Raw genomic sequence first — 12802 nt, 5'->3', positions numbered from 1 at the left:
CTGGTGTGTTGTTTAGATATAGATTTGTGTGTACGATTGTAAAATGATTCTGCCAGTATAAACTTAATAAACATTTACATATATTTGGAAATTGTATAGACTACACTGCATATTTTAAATGGGCTTTTAATGCATTCATACTGAAATAAATAAGCACAAGTAATATAAAGAATTCCAAGGATGAAGAAGTAAACTTAAAAAATATACACATTATTAATATACACACTATATATTAGATACACTAAAACTTCAGGATATTAAATAATGTATTTTTTAAATATACTTTCAGTGCATTGTTTCAATGATCATTTTCAGCACACAGTTAAAATATACCTCAAATATATTTTTATAAAGTGCAAATAAATACACTTTTAAAAAATAAACTGAGCTTACACTTCAAGTATGTTTTTCTAAAATATATTTTTTTAGAAAATATACTAAAGTACAATTATTTTAAAGTGTGTTAAAAGTTGTATTGGGAAAATATGATACTAATATACTTTTTATATATTTAACGATAGTAAATTTTTTGTTAGTATATTTGCAGTGTACTATAGAAAAAGGGAATATATTTAAAATACAATAAAATATACTTTTTTTCACTAGGGAGGCTTTTCTCCTTTCGAACTGTTTGTATGGCTGTGATGTCAGGGTCCTATTGGCTCTGCTCCAGGAGATGTGAGAAGGAAGTCCTGAAAGAAAAGGGCCCACCAGTGTTGTCTCCTATGTTCCACGAATGAGGGAACATTTGCAGACAATGATTACTTTGGCTCAGAATCATTTGGCGGAAGCCAGGGAACAGCAGAAGACCTGGTATGACCCTCTGGCTCGAGAGAGAAATTTGGAGGTCGGAAAAAAGGTACTTGTCATGTTGCTCAGTCAAGAGAGTAAACTGCTAGCCAAATGGCAAGGTTCTTATGAAATCAAGAAATGCCTGGGTCCTACGACCTATGAAATCAGTATGCCTGGTCAAGATCGTTCCATTCAAGTTTTGCACATTAACCTGTTGAAGGAGTGGGTTCCCTGTCCTGAGAAGTGACAGGGTAAAAATTTAAGGGTAAAATTTAATTGATGTTCAACATAAACAAATGATAAAGCTTGGGTTGCTGAATATTAGATCCCTTTCTTGAAAAGCACTTATTGTAAATTATATTATCACAGACAATAATCTAGATGTGCTGTGTTTGACAGAAACCTGGCTAAAACCAGACAATTACCATACTTTAATGAGTCTAGCCCTCAAGGTTACGATTATCGACACAATCCTTGTCAGAAAGGCAAAGGGGGAGGTGTTGCTGTAATTTATAGTAATATCTACAGTATGTAACCTTGCCCAACTTACAGGTATATCATGTATGGAATAAACCAGCAGTCAAGATGATTTTAGTACAACAAGCTTTTACACAGCAGTTTTATTAAAACACTAAAATACACTCCAGCATAAACACAATAAAGAAAGATTAAAAAAAAAAAAAAAAACAAACCAGGCAGCACACTGAGGAACAAGTGGAGTTAAAGTTAATAATTCTCCAAACCAATTCACCACAGCAAATACTTACGATGTAACAAAAACCCACACACCAAACCACTGCATCCACCAAAAACACCACACGTGCGCCCACTGCCCCTCAAGTGCAACCGCCTGGGAAACCTAAAAACAAACACAAAAACATTTAAAACAACAACGCAACGATTACCATTCGTTCTCATGAAAACCATCTATTGTTACCTCCCAATACACGTTGAACATTTATCGAAAGGAAGGACTCAACATATCCTGAGAGTACACTAAGAAAAAACAAACACTTAACAACGAGTTAACTCATTAAACCCCACATCGGCTACACAATAGCATACAAAACTCTAAAATAAACAGATAACAATCGGTGCCAGTCCTACAATAAAAATGTACACATTAATATTTTCTAAAACAAAAACAATTAATCAAACTACAGATTCAGCTACTACCTTGTTGTCTTAGTAGTGCATGCTCTGATATAATAGTCGTCAGCCCCGGTCCTTTTCTTAGTTGGTTGTACTATCCACTGAAATATTAGTCATCAGTTCTGCTCCTGAATCACATACTGCAACAAGGAACATAACATTATAATTAGAAAACAAACAAACCCATAACAAAACAGGTGCTACCTTGCTTTAGCCGCTCACGTTATCCACTGCTATATTAAGCATAAACTCGCTCCCGAACAAACAAAGAGCCCCGCATCCCGTTCCTGTTGTTTTTCTGATTATTTATCTTCCCTTTCACATGGTTATTCACCTGATTAATATGTGCGGCAATCATTGGTCTCAACCCCCTTTCCGATCGTACCTCACCAATTCTCCCCCAGGTCCTAGTGTCACCCTACCACAAGTATTACTCAAAAGTCTTTCAAATATAATTACTTCCAAGTGATGGTGCTTTATGTAATGTTATGTTGACATTTGTGCTAGTTACTGTATACAGGCCACCAGGGAACCATACAGACTTTGTAGCGATGGTAGCCCCTCAACTTTTAAAAATGTAATAATTTTATATATTTATTAATTTGCTCAGGCGCCAGACAGGGCTTTAATCCTGTCAATAAATTAACTCTGGATAGCTCATTTAAAAACCACCGTTACATATGAGGGGAACTTGAAAGGACAGAATCAAATCAAACTCATATGGAAACATCAATTCATTTGCAAATGTATTTTTTAGAATAAAAAAAACCTAAGAATCACAATAATCATATACCCAAACATAGCAAACATACCCTTAGCTTAAATTATCACATTTAAGACAGTTACATTGTGCATTTCTCAAACACCTCCACAGAGAACAGGACACAAGAAACAAAAAACAAAACAAAAAAACAAAAACAAAAAAAAAACAGCCGAAGACAACTCTAAAAGTGCAAAACCACTTGACTGTGCATGTGGGAATGGAATTTGTCCACTGGCGATTTGACGTCAGTCCACATACCATGCCAAAAGGTAACATCTTGTACTCTCTTGTAGGTTTTGAAGATTCCAAGGTGTCCACTGAGAGGGCTGGAGTGATAGTACTGGAGAAGGGTAGATATAAGACAGTGAGGAATGACAATGTGGTAGTAAATTTTACCATCAGCCTGGTGAGCAATGTGATATAGCCAGGGGCGTAGCAGCCATTTTAAAAGTGGGGGGGACAGCTGTATGGTGATGTGACCCAAAGCTGATATTCATAATAATAAATTCTAAATAGAATACCAATTGGCATTTTACAGCACCCTAGTGGCAATTTTGGGAACATGCCATGATAGCTTACAGGAACCTATTTTTGTGAAATCATCCTCAAAATTTAAAAATACTGCAGGACTTTGAGACCAATGTGAGACCATCTATACTTTATTTAGATAAAGATATTTTATGATATTTAAAATATTTCAGTTACACTACATTTGAACAATAACTTTTCTTACTTCTTAATAGTTGTGTTAAATGAGTATACAGATTACATCTACAGTAATTTTATACAGCATACATTTTATGAAAATATATCAATAAAACCTAAATTTTTAGATTTTTAAACAAAACTTCCAAACTGAATTATACGTTAATATACATTAATTAATATAATTATAATTATACATTAATTAATACAGTAGTTGACACTATTGGAACACACAGCCTTTATACATAAAACTAATTTTAACATAAAATAGAAAATGTTATCTTTTTTTTCTAGCGATTATCGTTGATTTGATTACACAGATCCTATTTAAACTGAGCTGACCTAGACAATGACGTCTCTGCATTCAATAATAAAATTCCTTAAACTGGAAATTCAGTGTTTAATCGTGTCATTATAAATTACTCTATTCTCCTATTTGATACTGTTCAGTGCTTTGACACAATCTGTATTATTAAAAGCACTATATAAATAAAGGTGATTGATGGTTGATCTTTTGTTTTAAGGAATTAAATTGATGTGTAATTCCTTAAAATATTGGCAAGCAGTTCCAATTAAGAAAACACTGCCTTAAAATAGTCAATCTGCTTTTTTTATACAAATCTCACCTGTACACATTCTGGAGAGGTTGAGCAACTGTCCCCTCTCTCTGTCAGTGACGTCACAGCCTGCCCTTCCTACAGACCAGTTAGGACATAAAGTAGAATATTTACATAAAGTATAAAAATATATATATTTTAAATTTGATAAAGTATTTTAAGATATTCGGTGCAAAACAAATTTGATTTATTGTGAAAGGATAATTCTACTCCGCGAGCAGCACGTTGGCAACAAAAGACAGAAGAAACCAATAATTTGTTACGTCTCATTTAGCAGACGCTTTTATACAAAGCGACAAGTAGGACAGCATTTAACACACTGAATCCGGCGCGACGTGACGAGGTCCATACGGGTTCTGTTGTCTTTTGACGTTACAGTAACAGTTAGTTTAAATCATAACATGAAAACTTTATCGCGTGATTCGTGTCATCGCGACATACTGTAACATACTTACAGTGTGTGTTTGAAAAAAAGGTGTAATCGCCCTTTGCTTTTTTCTGGGGTGCATTTTATCCCAGACGGCCTAATAGCAAAGTGAATGAACGAACGATAACTCACAACAGCAACAAGAGATTTGAAGCTCATAGCAGACGCTTCCAAGAGATGATTCGCTCTGTGATTGGCTGAATGTTAGTTCACTCAAATCTAAGTAACAAATCAGAGAACACTGCCGGTGCCGGAAATATTCACGCTGGATCCAAAAAAAAAAAAAAAAAAAAACCAGGGGTCAGAATCACCTGTTTCTAAAAGTGAGGGGGACGTGTCCCCCCCGTCCCCCCCGGTTACTACGCCCCTGGATATAGCTTATCTTCGACTACTACATACTGTTCCTTCTGAGCACGTTCATCTTTGGCCAGTGCTTGAAATATTTTTGTGATTTCAGGATCGCAATGTTGTTCGTCCCAAATGCTGTCTGGGGTGATGGGAAATTCTGGATCATCCTTCTTACTTGTGTACACTCAGGTGAGTGAGGTACATCTGTGACAGAGCATCGGGAGCAACATTCAATTTTCCCTTCCGATATTCCAACACAAATTCAAACCTTTGTAGACGGAGAGCCCATCGAAGGAGTTGACTAGTTGTTTTAGTGGAGCTCATTACCCACTGCAAGGAAGAATGATCGGTGACAACGGTGAACAATCGATGTTCCAGATAGTGCTGCCATTTCTCAAGTGCCCAAACTACTGCTAGACACTCCTTCTCTGTGGTGGAGTAGTTAACCTCTGCTTTATTTAAGGTTCGACTGGCGTACTTCTTCACTGCCTTGCTCCTTCCGCTGCATCAGCACAGCACCTAAGCCAGTTTCGCTTGCATCAGTGTATACCGTGAAAGGTAACTGAAGGTTGGGATGTCCCAAAATGGGTGAAGATGTCAGAAAAACTTTCAAACAGTCAAAGGCCTTTTGACACTGTGACATTCATTGAAATGGATGACCTTTCTTTTTCAAGGTATTAAGAGGTTCAACGATCCTCGAGAAGTTTGGGACGAATCGATGATACCAGCCAGTCGGCGGTCACGCCGGCGTGATCACCGCATTTTTTTTTCTAACCAGGGTGAAAGAGACTCAAAATATTCTGTCAATGTTGCACATACAATTAAGAGCTATACACCATTTTAATATGTGGAATATTTTCTTTTATTTGTGTACACGGAGTAAAAACAAAATGTTGTGCTTTTTGTAAAATAAAGAAAACAAACATGATGCGTGATCTCTCGTCTCCCTCTGAACAAAGTCCAATCTGATAGTTCTCAGAAAATGAACTGTAACTTAGTGAATACTAATCACAAAAAAATTTGACTTGTGTCTAAAAAAACATTGAAATGTCAGGTTTTGAATGTCAGGGCATGTCAAAACTTCTCCAGGGCCCCAAAAATCCTCAGACCCCTGAGGGTTAAGATCCAAAGTTGAGAAAATGGATGCACCAGAGAGGGACTCTAAAATCTCTGTGATGTTAGGCAAGGTGTAAGCATCACTTTCTGTGAGGGCATTGGGTTCTGTAAGCATCACTTTCTGTGAGGGCATTGACCTTTTGATAATCCACACAGAATCTGAGACTTCCATCTTTTTTGGGAACTAAAACAACTGGTGGAGCCCGTGCGGAATGTGAGGGTTCTATGATTCCAGCGTTCAACTGTTCTTTAACAATGGCTTGCTTCACAGGAGTGAGCCGATAAGGTCGCTGTTTGATAGGTACTTGTTGATTGATGTATAAGCTGTGTTGAAGAACATTTGTTCGTCCTGGCCGACGAGTGCACACCATTGGATGTGATTCCAAGATCTAGTGTAACTGCACTTCATCATTAGGAGACAAGGTTGCTTCCTTGATTGCTTCGTCAATTAAACAATTATCCTCTATAAGGGTAGAATCAGTCTCTTGTGATACCAACGGGAGTTGAGGTGGTGGAACAGCGCTCAGTAGAGATAGATTTTGTAGTGAACATTCACACCGCTTTGTTTTTGGTGGACATAGAACTCTACTGTTAGGTATGCTTGCTTGTCCTGGTTGGAAGAAGTATTCCACTTCAGGTACGCATTTATAAAAATACTTCCCATCAGCAATATTGATTTGAAGACCACTTAGGAAGATAAAGTCCAGGCCTAAGACTGCTAAATATGTCAAAGATGTTGCGGTAAGAACTTCAGCCTCGCCATTCGCTAGATAGAGAGGTCCTGAGGTCCATGGTTGAAGACCCTCTTGGGGGTTAAGCTCTTTCCACAAACTCTCATGTATGAGGGTGGCTTTACCTTTCCAGACACCAATATTAATTGGAACAACGAGTTGTTGTGGTACTGCACATTGTGGGTTGTCAGTAACAGGATTCGTTTTTGACATAGGTGCTGTATTTGTAGCTGAGACGGCATTATTGGAGGGTGGACCACCGTTTTTTGGACCTTGGTGTGGTCTCTTACTCTGGGATTGCTGTGGCTGATGAAATGTTTGCTTTGAAGAGGAAGCATAACCAGGACAATTCCCTGGAGGAAGGTGACCCTTACACCGCCAGCACTGAACTAGAATCTTATCCATCTGTTGAATTACAGGTGCTTGAGATGACATAGACTGTTGTTTGTGGTGTAAACTGCTCTCATATTGGAGTTGCTGCTCATAGTCTTTCTCCAGTTGATGATCTAGCTTAACCAACTCCTCCACGGTAAATACTCGATTGCGGAGCTGGCTGGTAAGGTGAGGTTTAATACTTTTGAGAATCATTTTCACAATTTCACTCTCTGTTAATGTTGCCTTCCATTTATGAATAAGCAAAATCCCTAATGTGTTTTTCCTCATCTTGAGTTCTTCTTCTGACTCTTTCCGCCAACTCATCCTCAATCTTCAGAAAGAAATGAAGAAAGGAAAGCTGCCTCAAATTCAGTCCAGGTGAATACAGATGTCCGTGCCACATCCCACCAGTCGCGGACAGTTCAATACAAAACTGTACAGAAAAAAGCTAATAAATCCACATCAGACAATGGATGCAATGCCAGGAAATCATGACATTGAGTCAAATAGTTCAAAGGATCTGGATCATCAGTTGGTTTTCCAAAGGAGGGAAAGGTAAGTCGTAGGTGATCACTTTTTGCTATAGGTACAGATGGGGTGGTAGTAAGTGGTACTGAGCTTGGCGACACATGAATACTGGTTGAAGATACTTTCTGTTGGTGAGTAGGCATCTCTTTAATCTCTTTCATCTGTGTGTGTGAAGTTGGTCAGACAAGTCTGACTGGAATTTTTGAGTGTTGATACAGAAGTCATCCATTTGATTTTTGTACTGATGAAAGTCTTTGTTGGACTGTTCTTGTTTTTCAGACACCGAAAAGTGGCCTTGAGGTCCTGCTGAACTTCTGCTTGAAGCTGTTGAACCAGGAAACGTACTTCAGAAACAACAGTAGTCTCCACTTTGTTTAATTCTTCAGTAATCATATGCTTTGTAGCCTTAGACCATTGATCCATCTCACCTTCCATCTTTTGTGTGTTTTATGATATCAGCATAAATCCTTATCATTTTTTTGGTGGAAATACATTACAGTAACTTGCCATTATAATTGAAGACCAGCAATAATAATTTTCATTTTGATTACATAATAATGGAAATATATACATGTGAAAGTCAGACATGCCCCTTTGCCAGCTGTGATGCCTGGTTAGTGGTTTAAACTTGGCCCAGGTTTGTAAAAGATTTTTGGGTCAGCACAACAATTGATTGTTAATAGCTTCAACAATTGATTGCCAATTAAGTTTAGAATACAATGAACCAATTAGAACCCAGTATAGGTCAGATAATTGCTAATGGTGGATATTTTGAAGAATCAAAAATTTAAGTTATTAACTGTTTATATAATAAAATGTTTTTTGTAGTTTGTGTTGTCCCTTATCAGTGCAAAATTATCACAAATTAAAAAGGATTCATGCCAATATTGTCCAAAACCCCACTTTTCTAGGGCAGTGTATGCTAGACCCTATGCCAACTATTGAAAGAGATGCTTCCAGAGGATCATGGATCCTCTTCTTAATATCATTAATTCATCTTTATCATTAGGATATGTACCAGCAACTTTTAAGCTGGCTATTATTAAACCTCTCATTAAAAAAACACAACTTGATCCTAGAGAATTAGTCAATTACAGGCCAATCTCAAATCTTCCTTTTCTGTCAAAAATACTAGAAAAGGCAGTTTCATCATAAATATGTTCCTTTTTAGAAAGAAATGGTATCTGTGAGGGTTTCCAGTCAGGATTTAGACTGTACCATAGTACTGAGACTGCTCTCATCAGAGTTACAAATGATCTGCTCTTATCATCAGATCATGGTTGTATCTCTCTATTAGTGTTATTGGATCTTAGTGCTGCATTCAACACTATCGATCACAAAATTCTTTTAAATAGACTCAAAAATGATGTTGGCATTAGTGGAATTGCATTGTCATGTTTAAATCATACTTATCTGACCGTTATCAGTTTGTAGTAGTAAACAAAGAGATGTCATATCGATCACAAGTTCAATATGGCGTACCGAAAGGCTCAGTACTAGGACCGATGCTTTTCACTCTCTACATGCTACCCTTAGAAGATATCATTAGGAAGCATGCCGTTAGTTTTCACTGTTACGCTGATGATACTCAGCTCTATATTTCTTCGCGCCCTGACAAAACTTACCAATTCACAAAATTAACGGAATGCATAGCTGATATTAAAAATTGGATGACCAGTAATTTCCTACTACTAAACTCAGAAAAAAACAGAGATTCTAATTTTTGGACCAAAAAGTCTTCACGTAATAACCAAGAATTACTCTCTAACACCCGATGGCTGCTCTGTTAAGTCTAAGTCGTCAGTTAGGAACCTGGGTGTGCTCTTTGATAGCAATCTTTCATTTGAAAGCCATGTTTCTTGCATCTGTAAAACCGCATTCTTCCGTCTTAAAAAATATATCAAAACTACGACGTATGCTCTCAATGAAAAATGCAGGACAGTTAGTTCATGCGTTCATGACCTCAGGGCTAAATTACTGTAACGATCTCCTGGGTGGTTGCCCTGCTCGCTTGATAAATAAACTACAGCTCATACAAAACGCAGCAGCTAGAGTTCTTACTAGAACTAGGAAGTATGACCGTATTAGCCCAGTTCTGTCAACACTGCATTGGCTTCCTGTTAAACATATAGATTTTAAAATCTTGCTAATTACTTACAAAGCACTAAATGGTTTAGTTCCCCAGTACCTGAGCGAGCTCTTAACGCATCATAGTCCTTCACGTCTATTGCAATCTCAAAATTCAGGCCAGCTGATAATACCTAGAATATCAAAATCAACCGCAGGCGGTAGATCCTTCTCCTATTTGGCAACTAAACTCTGGAACAATCTTCCTAGCATTGTTCGGGAAGCAGACACACTCAGTCAGTTTAAATCTAGACTAAAAACGCATCCCTTTAACCTGGCATGCACATAACGCATTATCAATTTATGTTTTCAAATCCGTTAAAGGATTGTTAGGCTGCATAAATTAGGTCCGCCAGAACTGGGAATGCTTCCTATAACACCAGATGTACTCGTTACATCAGAAGAAGAATGGCATCTATGCTAATATAAGTCTCTCTATTTATCCCGAGGTTTACCTTAGTCAGCCGGATCCGGGCCATATCCAGGTGAGATTGAGGACCTGCGCCTTGACAACGCAGCCCTGAAGTGTCAGCAGAGATTGATTCAACTAGATTATCCACTGTGAAGGCCTCATCGACACGACAGCCAGTGGCGCATTTCCTCAACAAACTGTCCATACCGGCGTGATGAATAAGATCCTCAACTGGATGGAACTGGAATAAATACTTTGACTGTTGCGATCCCAATCGGATTTATGATAGCTGCCTGAATCATCATAAAGCACTGTTCGCTGAGGAGAACTGGCCCCCGACTGAGCCTGGGTTCTCCCAAGGTTTTTTTTCTCCATTATAACACCTGTTTGTCATTATGTCACCTGATGGAGTTTGGGTTCCTTGCTGCTGTCGCCTATGGTTTGCTTAGTTGGGGACACTTGACATTTGATATTCAACAGTGTTTTGATCTGCCTGCATTGACACCATTGTATGTGAACTGAACTGAGCTGGATGATGACATCATTGTTCACTCCAGTGCTGATATAGATAAATGAACTAAAATAACTATTGATTCTTACAACCAAATGGATCAATACTGAATTTACTTATGATGGACGATGACATAATTTTCTTTAAGAGCTCCTGTGCAGCCAAAATTATATACAAGTTATCACTGTAAAGCTGCTTTGACACAATCTGCATTGTAAAAAGCACTATATAAAGGTGACTTGACAGTCACCGATGGTTCGCTGTGTTGAAGAGGAAGAATCGGATGAGCAGAGTCTGCCACAGCCAGTTTCTGGGGACATAAGGCTTGATCATCTAACAGATTTCTCAGCGGTCACAGGTCACAAGCTCTCTTCGAAGGTATTTTCTGAATATCCTGGGTTTACCAACTTGACTAAGCGTGATGTAGTACTGAAACCGGATGCTGCCGTGAAACGCCAGAGCTATAGAATACCTGAGCGATTCCAGGTGACCTTGCAGGAAGAGGTAGATCTTATGCTCCACTTGGGCATTATTGAGCCTTTGAATAGTGAGTGGTGTCATCCCATAGTCCTTGTGCCAAAGAAGGATGGGAGTGTTAAATTCTGTATTGATTTACAATATCTGAACTCAGTATCTCAGCTTGATTCCTACCTTACCCCTCGCCTAAGTGACTTAACTGATCATTTTGGCCAATCCAAATATCTGTCAACTATGTACCTTTCTAAAGGGTATTGGCAAATTCCACTGACTCAGTCCTCATGACCCTTGGCTGCATTCAGAACACCAGGTGGCCTCTTCCATTTTAAAGTGTTACCTTTCAGCCTTCATGGGGCCATGGCAACGTTTCAGAGGTTAATAGACCAAGTACGTGGTTTACCTTTTGTTGCTGCCTATCTTGATGATATTGTCGTTTACAGTAATACCTGGGAGGAACATGTGCAGCATCTCCGGGAAGTCTTACAGTGCCTTCAGCAGGCTGGCCTCACTGTCAATGCAAATAAGTGTGCTGTAGCTAAACAAGAGACTAAATACCTGGGCTATGTCACTGTATGACTACAGGTGAAGAAAGTTCAAGCCTTGGAGAAGTGTGTGGTGCCTCAGACACGCAAGGACCTGCGATCTTTTTTGGGTATGGCTGGATTTTACTATCGCATTGTCCCTAACTTTTCCAGCAGGGCTGCTTCACTAACGGGCATGGTGGGGGCATGTTGCCCAAACCAACTGCAGTGGACTGAGGAGAGATTGAAAGTCTTCCGGGACATCCAGGGAGCTTTGACAACTGACACTATGCTGCACAATCCTGACTTTAATCGACCCTTTATTGTTCAGACTGATGCCTTTGAGAGAGGAGTAGGAGCCTTCCTATTGCAAGGACAACCAGAGAGCCGATGGGCGGTGGCTTACGTCAGTCATAAACTGTTTCCGAGAGAGGTACGCTATTCGACGGTAGAAAAGGAGTGTTTAGCCATAAAGTGGGCCTTGGATTCCTTATGATATTAAATGGGTAAATTTATCATTTACATTACATTTACATTTAGTCATTTAGCAGACGCTTTTATCCAAAGCGACTTACAAATGAGAATAGTAAAATCAATCAAATCAACATGAGAACAACAGTACATAAGTGCTGAGTGAAGTCACAGTTATGATAGTAAAGTGCTCGTAGCAAGGAATAAAAAAAAAAAAAAAAAAAAAAAAAAACTATTACTGGGTCAAGTGCTGGCGAAAAATATACGTTTTTAGCATTTTTTTGAAAATGGCTAAAGATTCAGCTGCTCGGATAGAGCGTGGCAGGTCATTTCACCAGCCAGGAACAGACCCGGACAAGGTCCTTGAGAGCGATTTTGTGCCATTTTGTGATGGCACCACAAGACGCCGTTCACTTGCAGAACGCAAGTTTCTGGGGGGCGCATAAGTCTGAAGTAGTGAGTTAAGATATAGCGGTGCAGAGCCAGTGGTCGTTCTGTAGGCAAACATCAGAGCCTTGAATTGAATGCGAGCAGCTACTGGCAGCCAATGCAGACTGATGAAGAGAGGAATGACATGCGCTCTCTTCGGTTCGTTGAAGACCAGTCTTGCTGCAGCATTCTGGATCAGTTGTAGAGGCTTGACAGTGCATGCTGGAAGGCCAGCCAAGAGAGCATTACAGTAGTCCAGTGTAACGAATGTAGCGGTTATTAATCAATTTATGGATGAAA

The 12802-nt window shown here is 38.9% G+C and overlaps 1 long non-coding RNA gene across 2 annotated transcripts; it reads right to left on the bottom strand.

Annotated features, from left to right (window-relative positions):
* Positions 1-855: 855 nt before the first annotated feature.
* LOC137030647 (uncharacterized) lies at positions 856-4602 on the bottom strand. Of its 2 annotated transcripts, XR_010896449.1 has the most exons (4): positions 4039-4602; positions 2966-3047; positions 1969-2084; positions 856-1651 (listed from the first exon to the last, which is right to left on the bottom strand). It is a non-coding gene; the product is annotated as an uncharacterized lncRNA (long non-coding RNA). The 2 variants fall into 2 exon arrangements; XR_010896448.1 differs by lacking the exons at positions 2966-3047; positions 4039-4602 and adding an exon at positions 2149-2398.
* Between the last annotated feature and the right edge of the window lie 8200 nt (positions 4603-12802).

This window comes from Chanodichthys erythropterus, chromosome 11 (assembly GCF_024489055.1).
Source record: "Chanodichthys erythropterus isolate Z2021 chromosome 11, ASM2448905v1, whole genome shotgun sequence".
Taxonomy (NCBI): Eukaryota; Metazoa; Chordata; class Actinopteri; order Cypriniformes; family Xenocyprididae; genus Chanodichthys; species Chanodichthys erythropterus.
This window is presented reverse-complemented; position numbering and strand designations above follow the sequence as displayed.